Genomic DNA, 18,757 nt, shown 5'->3' on the forward strand with positions numbered 1-18,757 from the left:
TGTTCGTCTTTCTACAGGCTTCCAGTTGGCCAGCAACCACTTCAGCCAGCTCACCCTGGCCGTCCCCTGCCAGCCCTTACCCCATCATTGACCTCACAGATGAAGATGTGATACCCCAGAGCATCAGCACCTCATCCAGTGACTTGAGCCTGGACGGCCCTCAGGAGGACATGGATACCACACAGGTGGATGTAGAGAGCAGAGACGGGGACAGCCCTGAGTATCAGGTACCACTGAGACGGGATGTCCGTATATGTGTATGCCGTGTACTTGCCATATGCCCTCAGAGGCCAAAAAAGGGTGTTAGAGCCTCTGGAACTGGAATTAGAGACAGTTATGAGTAACTTGTGGATACTGGGAATCGAACCTGGGTCTTCTGGAAGAACAGCCTGTTCTCTGAAGTAATAAACAATCTCTCCAGAGCCCTTCACCTTATTTTTGAGACATCTCTTACTGGCCCAGAGCTCACCAGTTGAGCTCCATTGGTTGGCCAGGAGGGTCCAAGGATCCTTCAGTCTGAACCTTCCCAGTGTTGGGATTCCAGGCACATGCCACAACACACAGCTTTTGGCATGACTGCTGGGAATCTGTATGGCAAACACTTCACTAATGGAGCCATTGTCTCAACCCCATGGACACCATTCTCTGACTGTTGTTTTCCTTCCTTCCTTCCTCCCTCCCTCCCTTCCTTCCTAAAACTTGATCTGTAACCCAGGCTGGCCTTGAACCCACAGAGATGCTCCTCTCAAGTGCTGGGATTCAAGGCGTGTGCCACCTCACCCTCTGAATGTTGCTTTCTTTTTTTTTTTTTTTTTTTTTGTTCTTTTTTTTTCCGGAGCTGGGGACCGAACCCAGGGCCTTGCGCTTCCTAGGCAAGCGCTCTACTGAATGTTGCTTTCTTATTCGTACATATTCTGTTCATATGCAGACATGCATCCTGGCTTTTGCCATTAAGCACTGGGGTGGGTTCACTTTCAAGCATCCATCCCACATGCAGGGGTCGGGAGCATCACTGAGTTAACTGATTGAGCTTGTATGTGTGCACTGTGGCACGGTGCCTTCCTACAGGTGGGTAGCTCTTGTGGAAGTCTTTTTTCTGTGTGTCACTTCAGACTCCTTTGACTTGTTGATTTGTGATTTTGTTTGCTTTAGTTTTGTTTTAAGACAAGATCTCATTATATAACTCTTCCTAGCTGACCTAAGTAAACCAGATTATCCTTGAATTCACAGAGGTCCACCAGCCTCTGCCTCCTGAGTACTGGGATTCAAAGATGGTCCCACATGTCCAGTTTTTTTTTTAAAAGATTTTATTTATTTTATGTATGTGAGTACACTGTTGCTGTCTTCAGACACACCAGAAGAGGGCATCAGATCACTCTATAGATGGTTGCAAGCCACCATGTGGTTGCTGGGAATTGAACTCAGGACCTCTGGAAAAGCAGACAGTGCTCTTAACCCCTTAGCCATCTCTCCAGCCATTGTTGTTTGTTTTTAATGAAGTAGTGTGGGAGTTAATTAGCAAAGGATCAGTGTAGATCTAAGCAGACACTTGAGGAATTGAGACTTAAATCAAGAACCTTTTCTACTGCAGAATGGGCACAGACTTCTTGAAAAGTCCTTCTAGCTGTGCTTCAGTAATTTTAATAGAATGTTATTAATTATTTGAGAATTTCATGCATTCATGCAATGTTTTTCTTAATCGTATTCACCCTCTACTCCTCTCTTTTTTCCACATCATCTGACCCTCACCAGCTCCCAACTTTGTTTTTTTTTTTCTTTAATAATTTACTCAATTCAACTTGTGCTGCCCGTATACTCCTGGGTGTGGGGCCATCACTAGAGTGGTGGTTGACCTACTAGTGACCATATTATTTTTTTAAAAAAGATTTATTTTATGTATATAAGTATACATAAATATCTTCAGACACACCAGGAGAGAACATCGGATTCCATTACAGACAGTTGTGAGCCACCATGTTTTTCTGGGGATTGAACTGAGGACCTCTGGAAGAGCAGTAAGTGCTCTCAACCTCTGAGCCATCTCTCCAGCCCCTCAATTTTTCTAAGAGCAAGGGAAAGAATAGGTTATCAAGTCTGCGAGGAGAAACTTCCTGCAGTTATGCGTTGTGGCCAGCAGAGGGAGGAAAAGGATGTGTCTTGGCCTATGCCGGCCACTGAAGCTTCACACATGGGCACAAAGACTTGTGGGCCATGGGAGACAGAATGCTTGTCCTTGATCCAGAGACATAACATACTTGTTTCCAGACAGGGTCATATGGCCGTAAGACACGTAGGAGGGGGCGGGTCATAGGAGGGGATTTCAATTTGCTATTTCTGGTCCTGACCAAAGACCAAGACGAATCTGGAGCCTTCTTAGTACTCACTGGCAATGTTGGCTAGAGCACTTCCTTGTCTCCATGGTAGCCACCCCACAGAGTTAGAGCCGTAAGATAGATAGGGCTGTTGAAAGCAACCCTCGCAGCCTGGGACGTCCCATCTATCCTACGGTTGTGAGAAGCAGCCTGAAGCACCTTCTTTATCTTCCCTTCACTAGGAATCTCACCCCACAATTCATTTCTGCCTTGTCTGGGGACTTGGAGCAGGCAACCCGGCAGTCACGACCCAGACTCGGTCGTTGTGAGTAGTAAACACTCACCCTGTGCCAGGCATGCTCTCAGAACCTGTGCGTGCTGGGGACTCACACTTAGGAAGGCCAAAGAACCTGTAGAAAGTACATCGAAGCCAGTTACAGGACTGAGACTCATGTCTGTTCCGGTGACACTGATGTTCATATATGTACGCACACATAGGCCATGTGAACACTTTTTTTTTTTTCTTGGAGCTGGGGACTGAACCCAGGGCCTTGCGCTTGCTAGGCAAGCGCTCTACCACTGAGCTAAATCCCCAACCCCCACTTTTTTTTTTAAAGATTTATTTATTTAATATATATATATATGAGCACACTGTAGCTGTCTTCAGACACACCAGAAGAGGGTATCAGATCTCATTACAGATGGTTGTGAGCCACCATGTGGTTGCTGGGAATTGAACTCAGGACCTCTGGAAGAGCAGTCAGTGCTCTTAACCGCTGAGCCGTCTCTCCAGCCCCACATAGACTGTTTCTTTTGGTACCCATTCTGAGTTTCATTCTTTCTCATGTTTGGACTGCAAGGTGTCCTTGTTTTGGGCTCCAGGATATGTGCTATGTACTGTTACCCCCTGAGTTCCCCTCCCCCTGCTGTTGGTACTGGCATCTGTGAGCCAGCCCAGGAATAGGCTCTGGATGAATATGGCTTACCTCCAGATATTGGTAGATGTCTGGATATCTGGTCGATATTGGTGATGTCTTTCTCATCTAGGTCTTGGCTGACAAACTGTTGACCTGGGGAGCAGCTCAGCCAGTCCTTTAACCTGGCAACCTCCTATAACCTGGTTCCTCACAGGAAGGTTGTATACCACACTCTGGAGGTAACGCGGGTGTAGGAATGGAGTCTTGACGTTAAGAGCCGGAAGAGTTGCTAAATGTTAGCTCATGCCTTTGTGTTGCCAAGATTGGCTGGGTGAGTCAAGGGTACCATGGAGGTGGTGAGTGCCTCCATGAAGGCCTGCTTGGGAAAGGGATCCGAGGTGTGCCAAGGTCACTAGTGAGTTTCCGGTCCTGCCAGATAGACTGGGAATAATGACTGTGGGCTTATGATGTGTTTCACGGGAGAGTGATCCCGGGAGAGCTGTGCTCTCAGTTTCGAGCGGGTGCGTGTATTCAGTGTGTAGCAAGCAAGAGTACAGATAGCAAGCAGCAGAGAGTCGCAGCAGGTAGACAGACAAACATCCACACATCCGGTGCTTACAATACCCAGCTGAAACAACTGGAGAAGGCCAACTGGGTGAACAAGCAGGAGAGATGTCACGAAATCACTGAAGACAAATGACTTGGGAAGGCCTGCTGACAGCATCAGGAAGCTGGACTTCTTGATGAAACCATTACGGAAAATCTCGTGTGTACAGATGAGCTTCTGTCCTTCCCTCCCGCTGGCAGCCATCTCTACCCCGTGGGATAAACAAGAGTACCCTCTGTTGAAAACAGTTTGACTTCTGATTCTTCTCAAGGGGCTGTTTTTAACGCCATCAGCTGTTTTCTCTTCTCCTTTCCTCCCTGGCAGTGTTAGGGGAGCCGTCTGCCCAGGACAGGGAGGCTTGGAAGACACTTGAAAGAAGTATTCTTGAGTCTGAGACAATGGAAAACCTTTCATTCCTGAAGCCAGCTTTCAGTGAGCCCAAGCAGCACAGTGGCACATATGTCCTTGGGGCAGAAGCCATACTGCAGAATACGCTACCCAGAGGCCGTGAACTCTCTTTCTTGAAGCAGGGTCCTTTGAGGCCTAGAAAAGGAGCTGAGGCCAGTTGTCTTCTCCCTTAGTCTGTGGATGGTTTATCTCCTCTGAGCCGTTAGGCTCCCCATGACTCCTCTCCAACCCCTATCAACCTGTCCCACTTGGCCAAGTGCCTAATTAGACACGTACGTTGGCATCGATCGCCCTTAAAATGAAGAATGCCTAACTCCATTTGCAGCTTCTTAGAGAAGGCTCAAGGAGAAGTCTGCTATCTGAGACAAGCGACGGGAGGGTGAGGTAAAACTGCTGGAGGCTCCAATATTTTAAGTAATAAAGCTGAGTTGAAACCGTCCTTTGGAGGAGGGCTAACCACTGTGTGTTTCTACAGGGAAGAGGTCATATCTCTGGTGCCTGCCCCTATGGTCCATTGTTTCCTTAACCAGCCCCCTCAAAAGCAGACCCTTGTCACACTAACACAGCCCAGGACAGCTGTCTAGCTCTGAAAGACACCAGTGTTTAGGGAATGCAGTCCCCAGCAGGGGGAATCCCTGGGTTCACCCTGGCACGTACCTCATTCTCCTGCTCCCATTCATGGACAGAGTTTGTCTTTATTTGTATCTTGGCAGAAAGCCATGGTGCGAGCTGGCAAGACCTTCCCCAGCCGCCCTGGAGACTCACTGGAGGACCAGCTGAAGCCCATGCTGGAGTGGGCCCACGGGGGCTTCAAGCCCACTGGGATCGAGGGCCTCAAACCCAACAACAAGCAACCAGGTGGGAATAAACCCAGTCATCCCTTACTGTCTTAGAGTGTTCTATTTTCTTTGCTCTGCCTTGCGATTTCTTGATATCTACAGTGCTCACTGGAGAAGCAAGTCTCTTTTTTTTTTTAAATTATTTATTTATTATATTATATAAGTACACTGTAGCTGTCTTCAGACACACCAGAAGAGGGCATCAGCTCTCATTACAGATGGTTGTGAGCCACCATGTGGTTGCTGGGAATTGAACTCAGGACCTCTGGAAGAACAGTCAGTGCTCTTAACCACTGAGCCATCTCTCCAGCCCCGAGAAGCAAGTCTCTTAAGTTGAACTGAATCACTTATTCACCTCTGTGACCCCCAGGCTAAAGTTGGGTGCATATCCAGCCTCCTATAATCTTTGGATTCCTGTTTTCCTTCTTATTTCTTAATATTAATGGCACACATAAGCACTGGCAAAAGTCACTTTGTCATCAAACGTTATATATGTTTTTGCTTTTTAAGACAACAGCTTCACTGTGTATGCCTGTCTGGCTGTGTGCTGGAATTCTGAGCATGTCTCACCACATTGGGCTTCCTCATGGCTTTTGATGGGTATCTAGTTTTCTTTCCCAGTGTGTGTGTATGGGGAAGAGTCAGATTCAACCATGTCCACTATGATTCAATAGGTCCAATAAAAATATAAATTAACATTATTGATGGGGAGCCAAAAAATCTGACTAGTAGTTTCATCATAGAGGATCAGGTGAAATTAATGTTAATCATAAATTTTGACCTAATATGTTTAAAATGTAGCATTTTCACATTTAGTCTATATATATTGAGTTAGTTCCCTTGTCTCTTAATTCTGTCCTAAACATTATGCCATTAGGTAAAAGTTAAACAGAAATTGATTAATTTCTGTTGATTAATTAATTAATTGATTGATTGATTGATTAATACTTATTATCTCACTTCATAAATTGACTAAATAGATTCCAGGGTTCAGGCCTGTCCAGATTAACCAAATCAGTAGCATCACTTGACAGTTTGGACCTGACCCTCAGTGTGAAATCCTGCCTCTCCTGGCATTTCAAATGCTTAGTAGCTCAATGCTCCTGTTTGTCATTGGCAGACAGCAGTGTATGTCATAGTATTGGCTTCTGCTCTGGGCTCCCCACCTGGGTTCTCTACACCCGTCACTGACCCCTGCTATAGAAGCAGCTAGATCCCAGGCAACACATGATCTTGTCCTGGGCCTGCCTTGTCTCAGACCCTCAGTCAATCTGCCTGCTTCCCTTGCAGAGAACAAAAGTCGAAGACGCACAACCATTGACTTTGCCGCTTCTGAGTACTCCACACCCCCTAAACGCCTCAAGACAAATAGCTATGGTGGGAAGGACCGAGGGGAAGATGAGGAGAGCCGAGGTGATTTGGGGGAGATGCTGAAAGGTCTGGGGATGCATGGTGCAGAACTGGGAGCAGCAGGTCCTCAGGACCATGGCACTGTGGGATACAGGGTGAGAGGCTGAATTCAGGAGAGACGTCCCCACCTCATCTCACACCTGTCCCTCTTTCCTCAACAGAACGGATGGCTTCTGATGTCACTAACAACAAGGGCAATCTGGAAGGTACTGTTGTCTCCCATCCCTCCTGGGGCTGCCCCAGGCCTGCCTCACCCTGGCCTTGCCCTTCTGCATGCATGGGTTTAATCCAGAGGCCTGGGCATTGACCTTGGTCAGGACCATTCCTGCGTTCCTGCTCCTTCTGTATTAGTTGCTCCTTTTTTTTTTGTTTTTTTTTTTTAACTTTTTTGAGATCAAGTGGTATGATTTGCTTTCATTTTTAACTGAATCTGATGAGGTCGCTTACCAGGGTGACTGGAGTCGGGCAAGAATGGAAACTGTGGTACTTTGGTCAGTACCCGGAAACTCAGATCGATGCTACCTTGAACTTTCCATGTAGGAAGCACAGCTAGCTTTTAGGTTAAATGGAGTCATGGGGTCCTCCTGGAGCTGATTTCCATCCTTTCCCCACCTGGGTACTGCGCTGGGACTCAGAAATCTGCCATGAGCAGACCTAATGGGGTGGACTCTTCATCTGCACTCTTGGCCCACTGTGTCTTAATCTTCAGATATTTATCAAATAGTTACTCATTCTTGGGTCAGAAAACAGACCTGGACCCAGGGCACCTTGGGAAAGCTGCAGTTTAGAGCGGTACTGATAATTTAGAAACTTTCAATGCACGGTCACCCATGTACCCCAAGAGTGACCCACCATTTGTCCCTTCCCTGCAGGGGACAGTATTGGTCATGCAATGGTTTTGTCCTCTCGAGGAATGAATCAGTTTAGAGCCTCTAAGCTGGTTTCTTGCTGGGATTACTGGAGTCGTAATTGAATGTCGTGTTTACCAGGCTCGGTTGCAGCAACTTCTGCACCTATCACCAAGCCAATGAGAACCACTACTACGGCTCCAATGTCTGAAATGTAATGGTTATTAAAGATGGATGGCCTGACCCAAAGCACTCTTCAGCCTCTTTCTGCTGGGCCAGCCCTTCACCTTCCCTGTCTTGTCAGTTTGAACTGGTCTTTCCCAGAAGTGAAGTGAGGACAGCACTTACATCACTGGGTCTATAGCAACCACCCTGAACCGCCCAGTCGCTTCTGAGAGGCTTCTAAAAGCCATCATCACAGGACATAGCACAGAGTTCTCAGTGCACGGCTGGCAAGAGCAAATGCTCAGAACTGTCAGGCTTGGGCAGCTGACTTTAGGTTCTCGGTTTCCATAAACTCTGACATCTGTCTTCTTTCAGACCACTGTTTGTCCTGCGGTAGGAAGAACCCTGTGTCCTTCCACCCCCTCTTTGAGGGTGGGCTCTGTCAGAGTTGCCGGGTAAGTCTTCTTTCCCTTCTTCCTCCGGCCACAACCATCCCCATCTGGGTCCCCAGCACACTTCCTGCTCCAGGCATTAGTGAACAGCTTCCCCAGGGCACACTCCCACACACTTCCTGTTTGGGGGACAGGTGCTACCGCAGAGAAGGCCCTCCACAAGGAGGGTGGCTGAGGTGCATGCCGGGTCACCAGCTGGGGCCCCATGCAGCTCACTGCATGGCTGAGATCAGGTCTGCAGTGTCACCTGCTTCTCTCTGGGCCAGGATCGCTTCCTGGAGCTCTTCTACATGTACGATGAGGACGGCTATCAGTCCTACTGCACCGTGTGCTGTGAGGGCCGTGAACTGCTTCTGTGCAGTAACACAAGCTGCTGCAGGTGAGTGGCCCTTGATGCAGGATGGACAAGAGGGCCTTGAGTGCCGGGTTGTACCCACAGATCCAGCAGCTTGTAGTCTAAAAACAAACAGGAAATGAGCACCCATGGGTATCTTGTGGAATCCGGTGCTCGCAAGCTTGTGCTGGATTGATGCATGTGCTTGGCTTGCTCAGGTCAGGAGTGCCTGTGAGGTCAGACCTGTGAACTTCCTGTTGGAAGGGGTCTAGATTTGGAGGAAATTGGATGATCTGTGTCCAAGAAGTGGTTTCTTAACCTAGAGCTGAAAAACACTTGGAGATTGACCAATTGGCAGGGATGTTGTCCCCAGGGAACTTGGTCTGCGGGACAATTGCCTGGTCACCTTGGTGCCCATTCTCCCTGGATACTCAATGCAGGTGCTTCTGTGTGGAGTGTCTGGAGGTGCTGGTGGGTACAGGCACAGCGGAGGATGCCAAGCTGCAGGAACCCTGGAGCTGCTATATGTGCCTCCCGCAGCGCTGCCATGGGGTCCTGCGGCGCAGGAAGGACTGGAACATGCGCCTGCAAGACTTCTTCACTACTGATCCTGACCTGGAAGAGTTTGTAAGTCACAGGCTCTGCACTGACCCACTCCTTAGTGTCCCCAGGAATCTGGAATCCTGTGTACACGTAAGAGCAAGAGTTACGCCTTTAATGTGAGAGCCTAGGAGGCAGGAGCAGGCCTGTCTCTGAGTTCACGGATAGCCTGGTCTACATAGTGACTTCTTGGCCAGTCAAGGCTACATAGTGAGATATTGTCTAAAATGGTGAGATACTGTCTAAAAAAAACACCAAGCAGAAGACTATAGTAATAGGCGTAATAAGAAAGATTGAAATCGGGGTTGGGGATTTAGCTCAGTGGTAGAGTGCTTGCCTAGCAAGTGCAAGGCCCTGGGTTCGGTCCTCAGCTCCAAAAAAAGAAGAGAGAAAAAAAAAAAAAAGAAAGATTGAAATCACAGCACAGAAAGCTGAGCCATGAGCTTGGTGTCGGTTGACGGGCAGCCTGGGTTAAGTAGTGAGGTTGGGTCCATCTGGGAATGGGCAGCACCGTCCCATCTGCTAGACCATTTCAACCTCATAGACCCCATTCCTGTCAGGCTCAGAGCCCTTGCTGGTCGACACCTCTAGCAGACAATTCTCCCTTCTAGTACCTTCTGACGAGGGAGCAAGAAGGAAACAGAGCTGCCTGGGGCCAGCCGCTCCCACACTGTATGTAGGAGTTTATCTTCTGTTCTTAGAGGCCTTGGCAGTTACCAGTCAAGCACCTTATCTGTGTCTGTGTGTCTGTAGGAGGCAGCTGTGCCTCCTGTGTGAGGACGGAATGGCCAGCCTGTGCCAAACACGTGCTCACTGTTCCCGTCAAAACTCTTGGGCTCTGGAGGATGGATGGACACTCTGAGGTATCTCTTTTTTTCCCTTATCCAGCAGGAGCCGCCCAAGTTGTACCCAGCGATTCCTGCAGCCAAAAGGAGGCCCATTAGGGTCCTGTCCCTGTTTGATGGAATTGCAACAGGTGAGTTTGCTGCTCTGATGGGACAATGAAGGAAGCATCTAGGCAGCTTGAGGTGTCTCCTATGTGACGATTGAGAACATTGGTAGCAGAGATGTCAGATGTGCTGCCCTCCACGGCTTCTCTGCCTTCTCACACCTCCTGGGCTTGTGTGTGTGTGTGTGTGTGTGTGTGTGTGTGTGTGTGTGTGTGTGTGACTGTGAGCTCCTGGGCTTGTGTGTGTGTGTGTGTGTGTGTGTGTGTGTGTGTGTGTGTGTGTGTGTGTGACTGTGAGCCTGTTCTTGCCCCACAGACACCTGTGGAGATCAGAGACAACGTCTGTGCTGTGTGGGTCGTCCATGTATCAGGCCTGGTGTCAAGATCCTTTTCCTGCCACTTTCCCTCCTGGCCCCACATGCATCTTGTTTTCCTTCTGTGCAAGCATCTGAGAGTCCTGGCGGACAGACAGATGCTGGGATAATCAGGCAGTGCTCTTCCGTCTTGTCTCCTCTCTGTTTTCTCCAACTTGTGTACCTGCAGGACTCGGTCAACACGCACTGCACTCAGGTCTTCTGTGGCTCATGGCGCCCTTCCTCCCTCTTTCAAAAGGTCACACTTTGTACCTCTTGCTTTTTAACTTTTATTCTTTTTTTTAAAAAAGATTTAAGGGGTTGGGGATTTAGCTCAGTGGTAGAGCGCTTGCCTAGGAAGCGCAAGGCCCTGGGTTCGATCCCCAGCTCCGAAAAAAAAAAAAAAGAACAAAAAAAAAAGATTTATTTATTTATTCTATATAAGTGCACTGTTGCTGTCTTCAGACACACCAGAAGAGGGCATCAGATCTCATTACAGATGGTTGTGAGTTACCATGTGGCTGCTGGGATTTGAACTCAGGACCTCTGGAAGAGCAGTCAGTGCTCTTAACCACTGAGCCGTCTCTCCAGCCCCTAACTTTTATTCTTACACTTTTCCCTCTACATGCATAAATACATTTATGTTCAATTAGGCAACATCTACTTTCCTCACTCCTGGTTCCTTTCGACTTTGTGAGATTACCCATTCCTGGAATAAGACAGTCAGAGTGACCCATTCCCTGAGGTCCCCTGGAGTTGACACAGATCCCCTAAGGATAACAGTGATGGAGTGAGGGTCTTCACTGTGCTGCAGGAGGATACCGTGGAGCTGATGGCTCCACACTTGGCCTCTTGTCCTCACATTTCTCTTGATTCTTCCACAGGGTACTTGGTGCTCAAGGACTTGGGTATTAAAGTGGAGAAGTACGTTGCCTCCGAAGTCTGTGCAGACTCCATTGCTGTAGGAACCATTAAGCATGAAGGACAAATCAAATACGTGGATGACATCCAGAACATTGCAAAGGAACATGTGAGGGTGGCCTTTATCTTGGGGTTCATCTCTTGCTTATTCTTCTATTCCCTGGACCTCGGTGTCATGCCGTGCCATCTCTTTCCCTCAGGCCCAGAGTTGTGGGTAGAAGGGAACCAGAGACACTTCAGAAACAGTAGCAAAATAGGAATAATTCAGGACTAATTCCTTTCAGTGGAATGGGACCGTTCAGGTTTTATGGGCTGTAACTGGAGTTGCTGACTAAGAAAATTTCTAGAATTGAGTTTTCTTAGCCACTTCGCTAAGAATCTAAGCTTTCTTTATTTTACATTAAAAACCAAACTTTCATTATTAGTAGTTAGTATTAGTATTATAGTGTGTGTGCATGCACATATGTGCACACACATGGATGTGGCTGGCAGTACTATGGCACATTTGTGGAGATGGGAAGATAAGTTGTGGATTCGGTTTGCTCCTCCCACCTTTACATGGGCTACAGGGATCACACTCAGGTAGCCACCTTGTCTACTTCAGAATCAAGGCTTCCATTCTCTCCCTCCTCAGGCTTATTCCAGGCTTTTGTGTTTTTCCCTCAGATTGACGAGTGGGGCCCGTTCGACCTGGTGATTGGTGGAAGCCCATGCAATGATCTTTCCTGTGTGAATCCCATCAGGAAAGGCCTGTTTGGTGAGCAGCCATTTGCTTTGGCTCACACAAATCTTACCACATCTACATGCTAGTCCAGGTGTGGTGGCCAGAGAAGAAGCTGTCTGCTTCTGTTCATTCTTTCGTAGCACCTCAGTCCTTATGTGCTACCTGTGCTATTTGCAAATCCTCAGCCCTCAGGAAGGTGTCAGTGAACAGTGCTCTGCTCCTCACCCTGTTCTTGTCTGGTCATTCGAGAGCCTAAAGGGATTGGAATGTGTTGGCCTTACTGATGGGGTATAGTGGGATTCTCTGTTCTCAGGGAATGTGTAGGCTTGTATTGACGCTTTCCATCAAACCCTGTTCTCTGATGTTCTTTTATGGACGTAGAGGGCACTGGCCGGCTCTTCTTTGAGTTTTACCGATTGCTAAATTACTCACGTCCTGAGGAGGAGGATGACCGCCCATTCTTTTGGATGTTTGAGAATGTGGTAGCCATGGAAGTTGGTGACAAGAGGGACATTTCACGATTCCTGGAGGTGAGTGGCCTGACTGTTAGGACGGCTTGGGTCAAGGAGTCCATGTCGGTACTGAAGTCTACTGAGGGCTGACAGGTGGGAATGGTTCCCTGGCTTGTGGCTAGATATGAGGGCAAAGTATATAGCACACGTTTGAATGCATTGCAGACATTTATCCCTAACGTAATCCTGTCCATGCAAAGCACCAGTGATGACACCAGCCTCTACTTCTACCTCAGACAGTTCCTTGTTTCCTCTTTCTTCTGAAAATAGTGGCTTTAGGAGTCACAGAGAAGTTAATTATCCACCACTTGATATATATCGAACCCTGTTGTAGGTAGATTTTTGGATTTCAGCTTCTTTCTTCCTTTTTTTTTTTTTTTTTTTTGGTTCTTTTTTTCGGAGCTGGGGACCGAACCCAGGGCCTTGCGCTTCCTAGGCAAGCGCTCTACCACTGAGCTAAATCCCCAACCCTCTTTCTTCCTTTTTAAATAAAATGTATTTATTTTCATTTCATATGCATTGGTGTTTTGCTGTGTGAAGATGTTGGATCCCCTGGAACTGGAGTTATAGACAGTTTTTTTAAAAAATTTATTTATTTTATATATGTGAGTACACTGTCACTCTCTTCAGACACACTAGACGAGGGTAACAGATTCCACTATAGATGGTTGTGAGTCACCATGTGGTTGCTGGGAGTTGAATTCAGGACTCTGGAAGAGCAGTCAGTGCTCTTACCCGCTGAGCCATCTCTCCAGCCCCTATGTTTGTTTAAGACACTCTTGTGTAGCCCAGACTTGTCTTAATCTCTTGGTCTTTTGGTCTCCATCTCTAAAATGCCAGGATTACGAGCGTGTGCCGCCATAACTGCACTGCACCTTAGTTTTCTGTAGAGCTTTACAACTTCGGCCTCAGAGGTGATAGAACTGGCTATTTTCCAACTGTCACGCGTGCTTGTGGCTGGGTGTCCTGAGCCAAGCATTGCCCACACTGCCTTTCCACAACTAGAGTCTGATTTAGCAGAGTTTGATGTAAAGTACCTCTACCTTTGAGCACATCCCGTCATTGGCATGACTCAGAGTGGGTGGGTCTGATCTGACTTATTACTCAGCATTCACAGGAAGAGATTAGCTGTCTTTGTCATTGCCCTATTGCTGTGAAGACAAACATGACTAAAGCAGTCATTATAAGAGAAATCATTTAATTGTGGCTTGCTTACTATTTCAGAGTTTTAGTCCATTATCACCATGGTGGGAGCATGACAACATTCAGGCAGGCATGGTGCTGGAAAAGTAGCTTAGAGTTCTATACCCAGATCCACAGGTATCCACAGGAAGAGAGAGTGAGCGAGCCTGGGACAGGCTTCTTCCAACAGACCTCACCTCCTAATCCTTTTAAACAGTTTCACTCCCTAGAACTCATATGTATATGAGTCTATGGGGGGCATTTTTAAAAAAATATTTATTTATTTGTTATATATAAGTGCACTGTAGCTGTCTTCAGACACACCAGAAGAGGGCATCAGATCTCATTAGAGATGGTTGTGAGCCACCATGTAGTTGCTGGGATTTGAACTCAGGACCTCTGGAAGAGCAGGCAGTGCTCTTAACCACTGGGCCGTCTCTCCCGCCCTATGGGGGTCATTCTTATCGAGTGATCACATTCTACTCTTTGCCTTCTTCATCAGGCTTGTAGTCATATCATAATGCAAAGTGCATTCAGTCTAACTTCTAATTTTCCCATAGTTTTTCACGCCTTCAACATTGTTTAAAAGTCAAAAGCTAGTGAGACTCCTGGCTATCTCTTAACTATAAAGTCAAAGTAAAAAAAAAAAAAAAAAAAAAAAAAAAAAAAAAAAAAAAAAAAAAAAAAAAAAAAGGAGATCACACACTTCCAACATACAGTGGCACCAAGTATACATTACCATTCCGAAAGGGAAGAAAGGGAGCGTAGTGAGGAAGTGTTTAAACCGTTGCAAACTGAAAACCAGCAGGGCAAACTCCAAATTGCGCACCTCCATGTTTGATAGCAAAGCGCTCCTCAGATCTCCGTCTCTTCTTAGTTTCGTTGAGTGCAACACATTTCTCTCTCCTGGGCTGATGTCACACCCGGTCTACAGCCCTCTTGGGCAGCTATGGCTGATATCGTGGGTTCTCCAGTACATCCAGGCTTCATCTTCACAGATTTACATATGGCCTCTCTGGGCCTTTCTGCAGGGACAGCCCTGACACACACCTGTCCTAAGTGCCTTCTCTGAGCCACAGAGGAAGAATCCATAACTCCTTCCTTGTATTTCAGGCTCTAAAGCCAGATCCACGTGACTGAAGCTGCCACGTTCTGCTGCTTTGGGGAGCTGGAACTTGGGCCCCCCTTTTCAGTGACATCCATTATTGAAAGTTTCCCCCACTGCTGCAACTTTTCTTTGATTCCTTTTCACAAGGTGGAAATGAGGTTGCATGAGGCCTTACCTGGGGGTCACCGCTCCTTTAATTGCATTTAACATTAGGCTTTTCTTTAAACTTTTTATCTCCCTGAGCACTGGATTTAGCTTCATTACACTTCCTGGTGCTTCTTTTCTCTTCCAACTGAACACATGATATTTCTCTTTATCCAGCTTGGACCTTTTCATTATAGATCTGCATAAGAATGATTACTGGTAACTACACAACTCAGTCATCTTGAAATCCCACCTGTCAAAGGCCTTCATCCAAAGACTCTTCCATTTAGCCTCTGGCAGATTTTTAGGACTCCAGAAAGCAGCCACATTCTTTGTCAAAACATCACATGAATGGTCTCTAGACTAGTCATTAATATTCTCCCTTCTGAAACTTCTTGAGCTAGGCCCACATTGCTCTCAGCATAACAGCTCACACTCCTACTAGCATGCCCCACTTGTAAACTTTGGCATTCAGGTGCTTTTCTATACAAAGTTCAAAAGTGCACATTCTGCCAACAAGCAGCACGGTCGGGCCTATCACAGCAATACCCAACTCCTGGTACCAACTTCTGTCTCAGGCACTGTTCTGTTGCTGTAAATATCTCTGTTCCAGTGGGTAGCTAGGAAGGCCTTGTCACAGAGAGGTCAGACCTGGCTAAATGACACCCGAGTCTTGGTGCCTTCAGCAGCTCCCCTTCTCTTCCTACAGTGTAACCCAGTGATGATCGATGCCATCAAGGTTTCTGCTGCTCACAGGGCCCGATACTTCTGGGGCAACCTACCTGGAATGAACAGGTAAGAGCCCCAAGAGGGACAGGTAACAGACAGCAGAGTTATATCTAGGTCTTCTTTGACATTCCAGCTTTCTAGAAAGTCCTGGCTTTGGGTTGCTCTGGATAACTGAAGCACTGGGCAGGACTCCCCAGGCAGCTGCCTTGCTCCAGCTTCAGGGCAGGCATTTCTCAAGGTCCCCAGGAGGTCTGTGAGCACTGTCAAGGTCCCCAGGAGGACTGTGAGCACTGTCAAGGTCCCCAGGAGGACTGTGAGCACTGTCAAGGTCCCCAGGAGGACTGTGAGCACTGTCAAGGTCCCCAGGAGGTCTGTGAGCACTGTCAAGGTCCCCAGGAGGTCTGTGAGCACTGTCAAGGTCCCCAGGAGGACTGTGAGCACTGTCAAGGTCCCCAGGAGGACTGTGAGCACTGTCAAGGTTCCCAGGAGGACTGTGAGCACTGTCAAGGTCCCCAGGAGGACTGTGAACACTGTCAAGGTCCCCAGGAGGTCTGTGAGCACTGTCAAGGTCCCCAGGAGGACTGTGAGCACTGTCAAGGTCCCCAGGAGGACTGTGAGCACTGTCAAGGTCCCCAGGAGGACTGTGAGCACTGTCAAGGTCCCCAGGAGGTCTGTGAGCACTGTCAAGGTCCCCAGGAGGACTGTGAGCACTGTCAAGGTCCCCAGGAGGTCTGTGAGCACTGTCAAGGTCCCCAGGAGGACTGTGAATAATACAAGCCTCCCTGTTCTTATCTGCTGTGCTAAGGCTTCCATTGGCAAATGTTAAATGTCAAAGATACTATTCCTTCTGTCCCTGAGATGAGGTGGGCCCTGAACCTGGTGACCAATCATGGGCATAGCTAAGTAGCATAGTTACTGGCTCCCTCCAGTTTTCTTAGTCAGGAGCATTCCCCAGCCCTCAGGAATTTTTTTTTGAGATTTTAATTTATTTATAACATTTCTCCCTTGAAACCTTCCTCATACTCCTCCCTGCACTCCTTCAGACTCATTAGCCTTTCTTTTTATCAGTTATTTCTGTCTGCATATACGTACTTGTGTATACATATATATTCCTAAATATAATCTGTTGTGTCTATGTAACTTGTGTGACGTTTTCAGGGCTGACTGTTTGGCCTTGGACAACCAATTGGTGTGCTCTTCTCTGGGACAGCCACCCTCCGGCTCCCGGCTCTCCTCATTGTCTATAGCTCTTTGTGTAGGGTTGAGGCCTTGTGAGCTTTCCTCCATCCAGATTGGCGTGATCACCGCTGTTGCCCTTGTTCCCCTCACATCTGGATTGTCAGACCCAGTGTTTAGTTCTCAGTTTTAGACGTAAAACAAGTCGTCTGCCCAGGTCTCCGTATCTCTTCCTTTTGCGAATTCAAGAACAGCTTGCTAACCAAGATACAAAATGGGACTGCAGTAGCCATCCCAGATATGCAAATGAATTGAGCTGTGAAACACTTTCAGAAGGTTACAGTAGAAGCATAAACTTTTGGGAATTTGTCAAAGCGTGGACAGAGGTCAGAGGGTCTTGAAACAGCTCTTTGATAGTGTAAACTTTTTTAATTCAAACTTTTAAATTTTTGTCTCTTGGGTAGTTAAGATTTATTCAGTCAACCATCTAATTAAAACGTACCATATTCTTGTTTGGGATCACATGGGCTGGTTTGTTCAACAATTCAAGCTCTCTTTGCCAAGTCCTGTATTGCTGCCAGTTCAAAGGGGGACACAATGATGTCAGTGGCTCTTGTAGAGCAGACATATTCGTGGGAGGGGCGGAGAACACAGTGAGTGATTGTATGTTCAAGGTTGGGAAGGTGGCCTTGGAAACTAGGGTGGGGAAAGGAGAGGCCTCATCCGATGGAAATGAAGGAATGGAGCCGTTCCAGGCAGAAGGGAGGGCTCTGAGATACATGGTGGGTGGGATCCCTAGACCAGCTTGGAGATCAGTGTTCTTAGGTTAAGATTGACTTCGAAAGAGAGATGCAAATGTCTCTGGCTGAATAGAGCAGGCCTGTGCATGGTGCCAGCTAGTTATACACGGGCATAGGGCATTCCAAGAGATCAATTGCTTAAATTATTTGAGTTAATTTGAGGTCTACAGTGTCTAGGAGAAGGGAATAGAGTGGATATGGGGGCAGTAGTAAGGTGATGGTTGCAGAAGGAGCTGAGATGGTTGATTATTATGCCGCGTCCCAGAAGGTGCCATCCAGTGAGAAAGGAAATGAAGTTGGTGGCAGTGGCCTTTGTAGTTTGTAGCATAGCAGGGTATCTGAGCGTTTGTTTACACATTTGGTGGCTTCCAGGCTAAGATGATGGGACACTGTGAGTGGGCTCTGCTGGGTGACAGAGTGGATGTATGAAGTGTCAGTTGGCCCTGAGGCCTGGATCATCCAGTTTGTGCAGGTCTTTTCACTCTATAGCCCTGGCTGGCCTGGGATTCCTTATGTAGGCCAAGCTGGCCTCGAACTCACAAATATCCTCTTGCCCTCCCTCCTTAGTGCTGGGACAAATGCATTCACCATGCTCGGTGTTTGTATGACTCTTAATCCTTGAGTCTACATAACACTGAGCACTCCATGCCCCTTTTCTCCTGACCCCTTACCTCATTTAGGTCCATGGAGGATGCAAAAGGGGATAAGGAGCCAGCGAGATGGCTCAGTGGGTAAAAGAACTTGCTCTACAAGCCTCATGGCTGAGTTTGATCCCTAGAACTCCTGTAAAGGTGGGAAGAGAGAACTGACTCCTTTACAGAATTGTCCTCTGACCTCCAAACATGTACTATGGCATGTATGTCCATACACATTAAATATATATATATATACATATTTATATATGTATATATATATATTTAGCAGTAAATACATTTTAAAAGAAGAATTAGGGCTAGCATTGGGCAGCTGGAAGTTAGGATTGAGGGAGATGCTTGGTGTGAATTCTCAGGCCCCGATGTCATTCATTCATTCTTCATTTTGACTTTGAAGTTCCTAACTGGGGCCATTACGATGTGGATGACCCTACGTGCAGATGTTGTGAGGACTCTCGTTCTATATCTTTTTTTTTAAAAGATTTATTTATTTATTTTGTATATGAGTACACTGTAGCTGTCTTCAGACACACCAGAAGGGGACATCAGATCCCATTACGGATGGTTGTGAGCCACCATGTGGTTGCTGGGAATTGAACTCAGGACCTCTGGAA

The 18,757-nt window shown here is 47.3% G+C and overlaps 1 pseudogene; it reads left to right on the forward strand.

The window, feature by feature from the left end:
• Dnmt3b-ps1 (DNA methyltransferase 3B, pseudogene 1) overlaps positions 1-18,757 on the forward strand; it is a 58,200-nt pseudogene that overhangs the window by 33,469 nt on the left and 5,974 nt on the right.

This window comes from Rattus norvegicus, chromosome 3 (genome assembly GCF_021556685.1).
Source record: "Rattus norvegicus strain SHRSP/BbbUtx chromosome 3, alternate assembly SHRSP_T2T, whole genome shotgun sequence".
Lineage (NCBI taxonomy): Eukaryota > Metazoa > Chordata > Mammalia > Rodentia > Muridae > Rattus > Rattus norvegicus.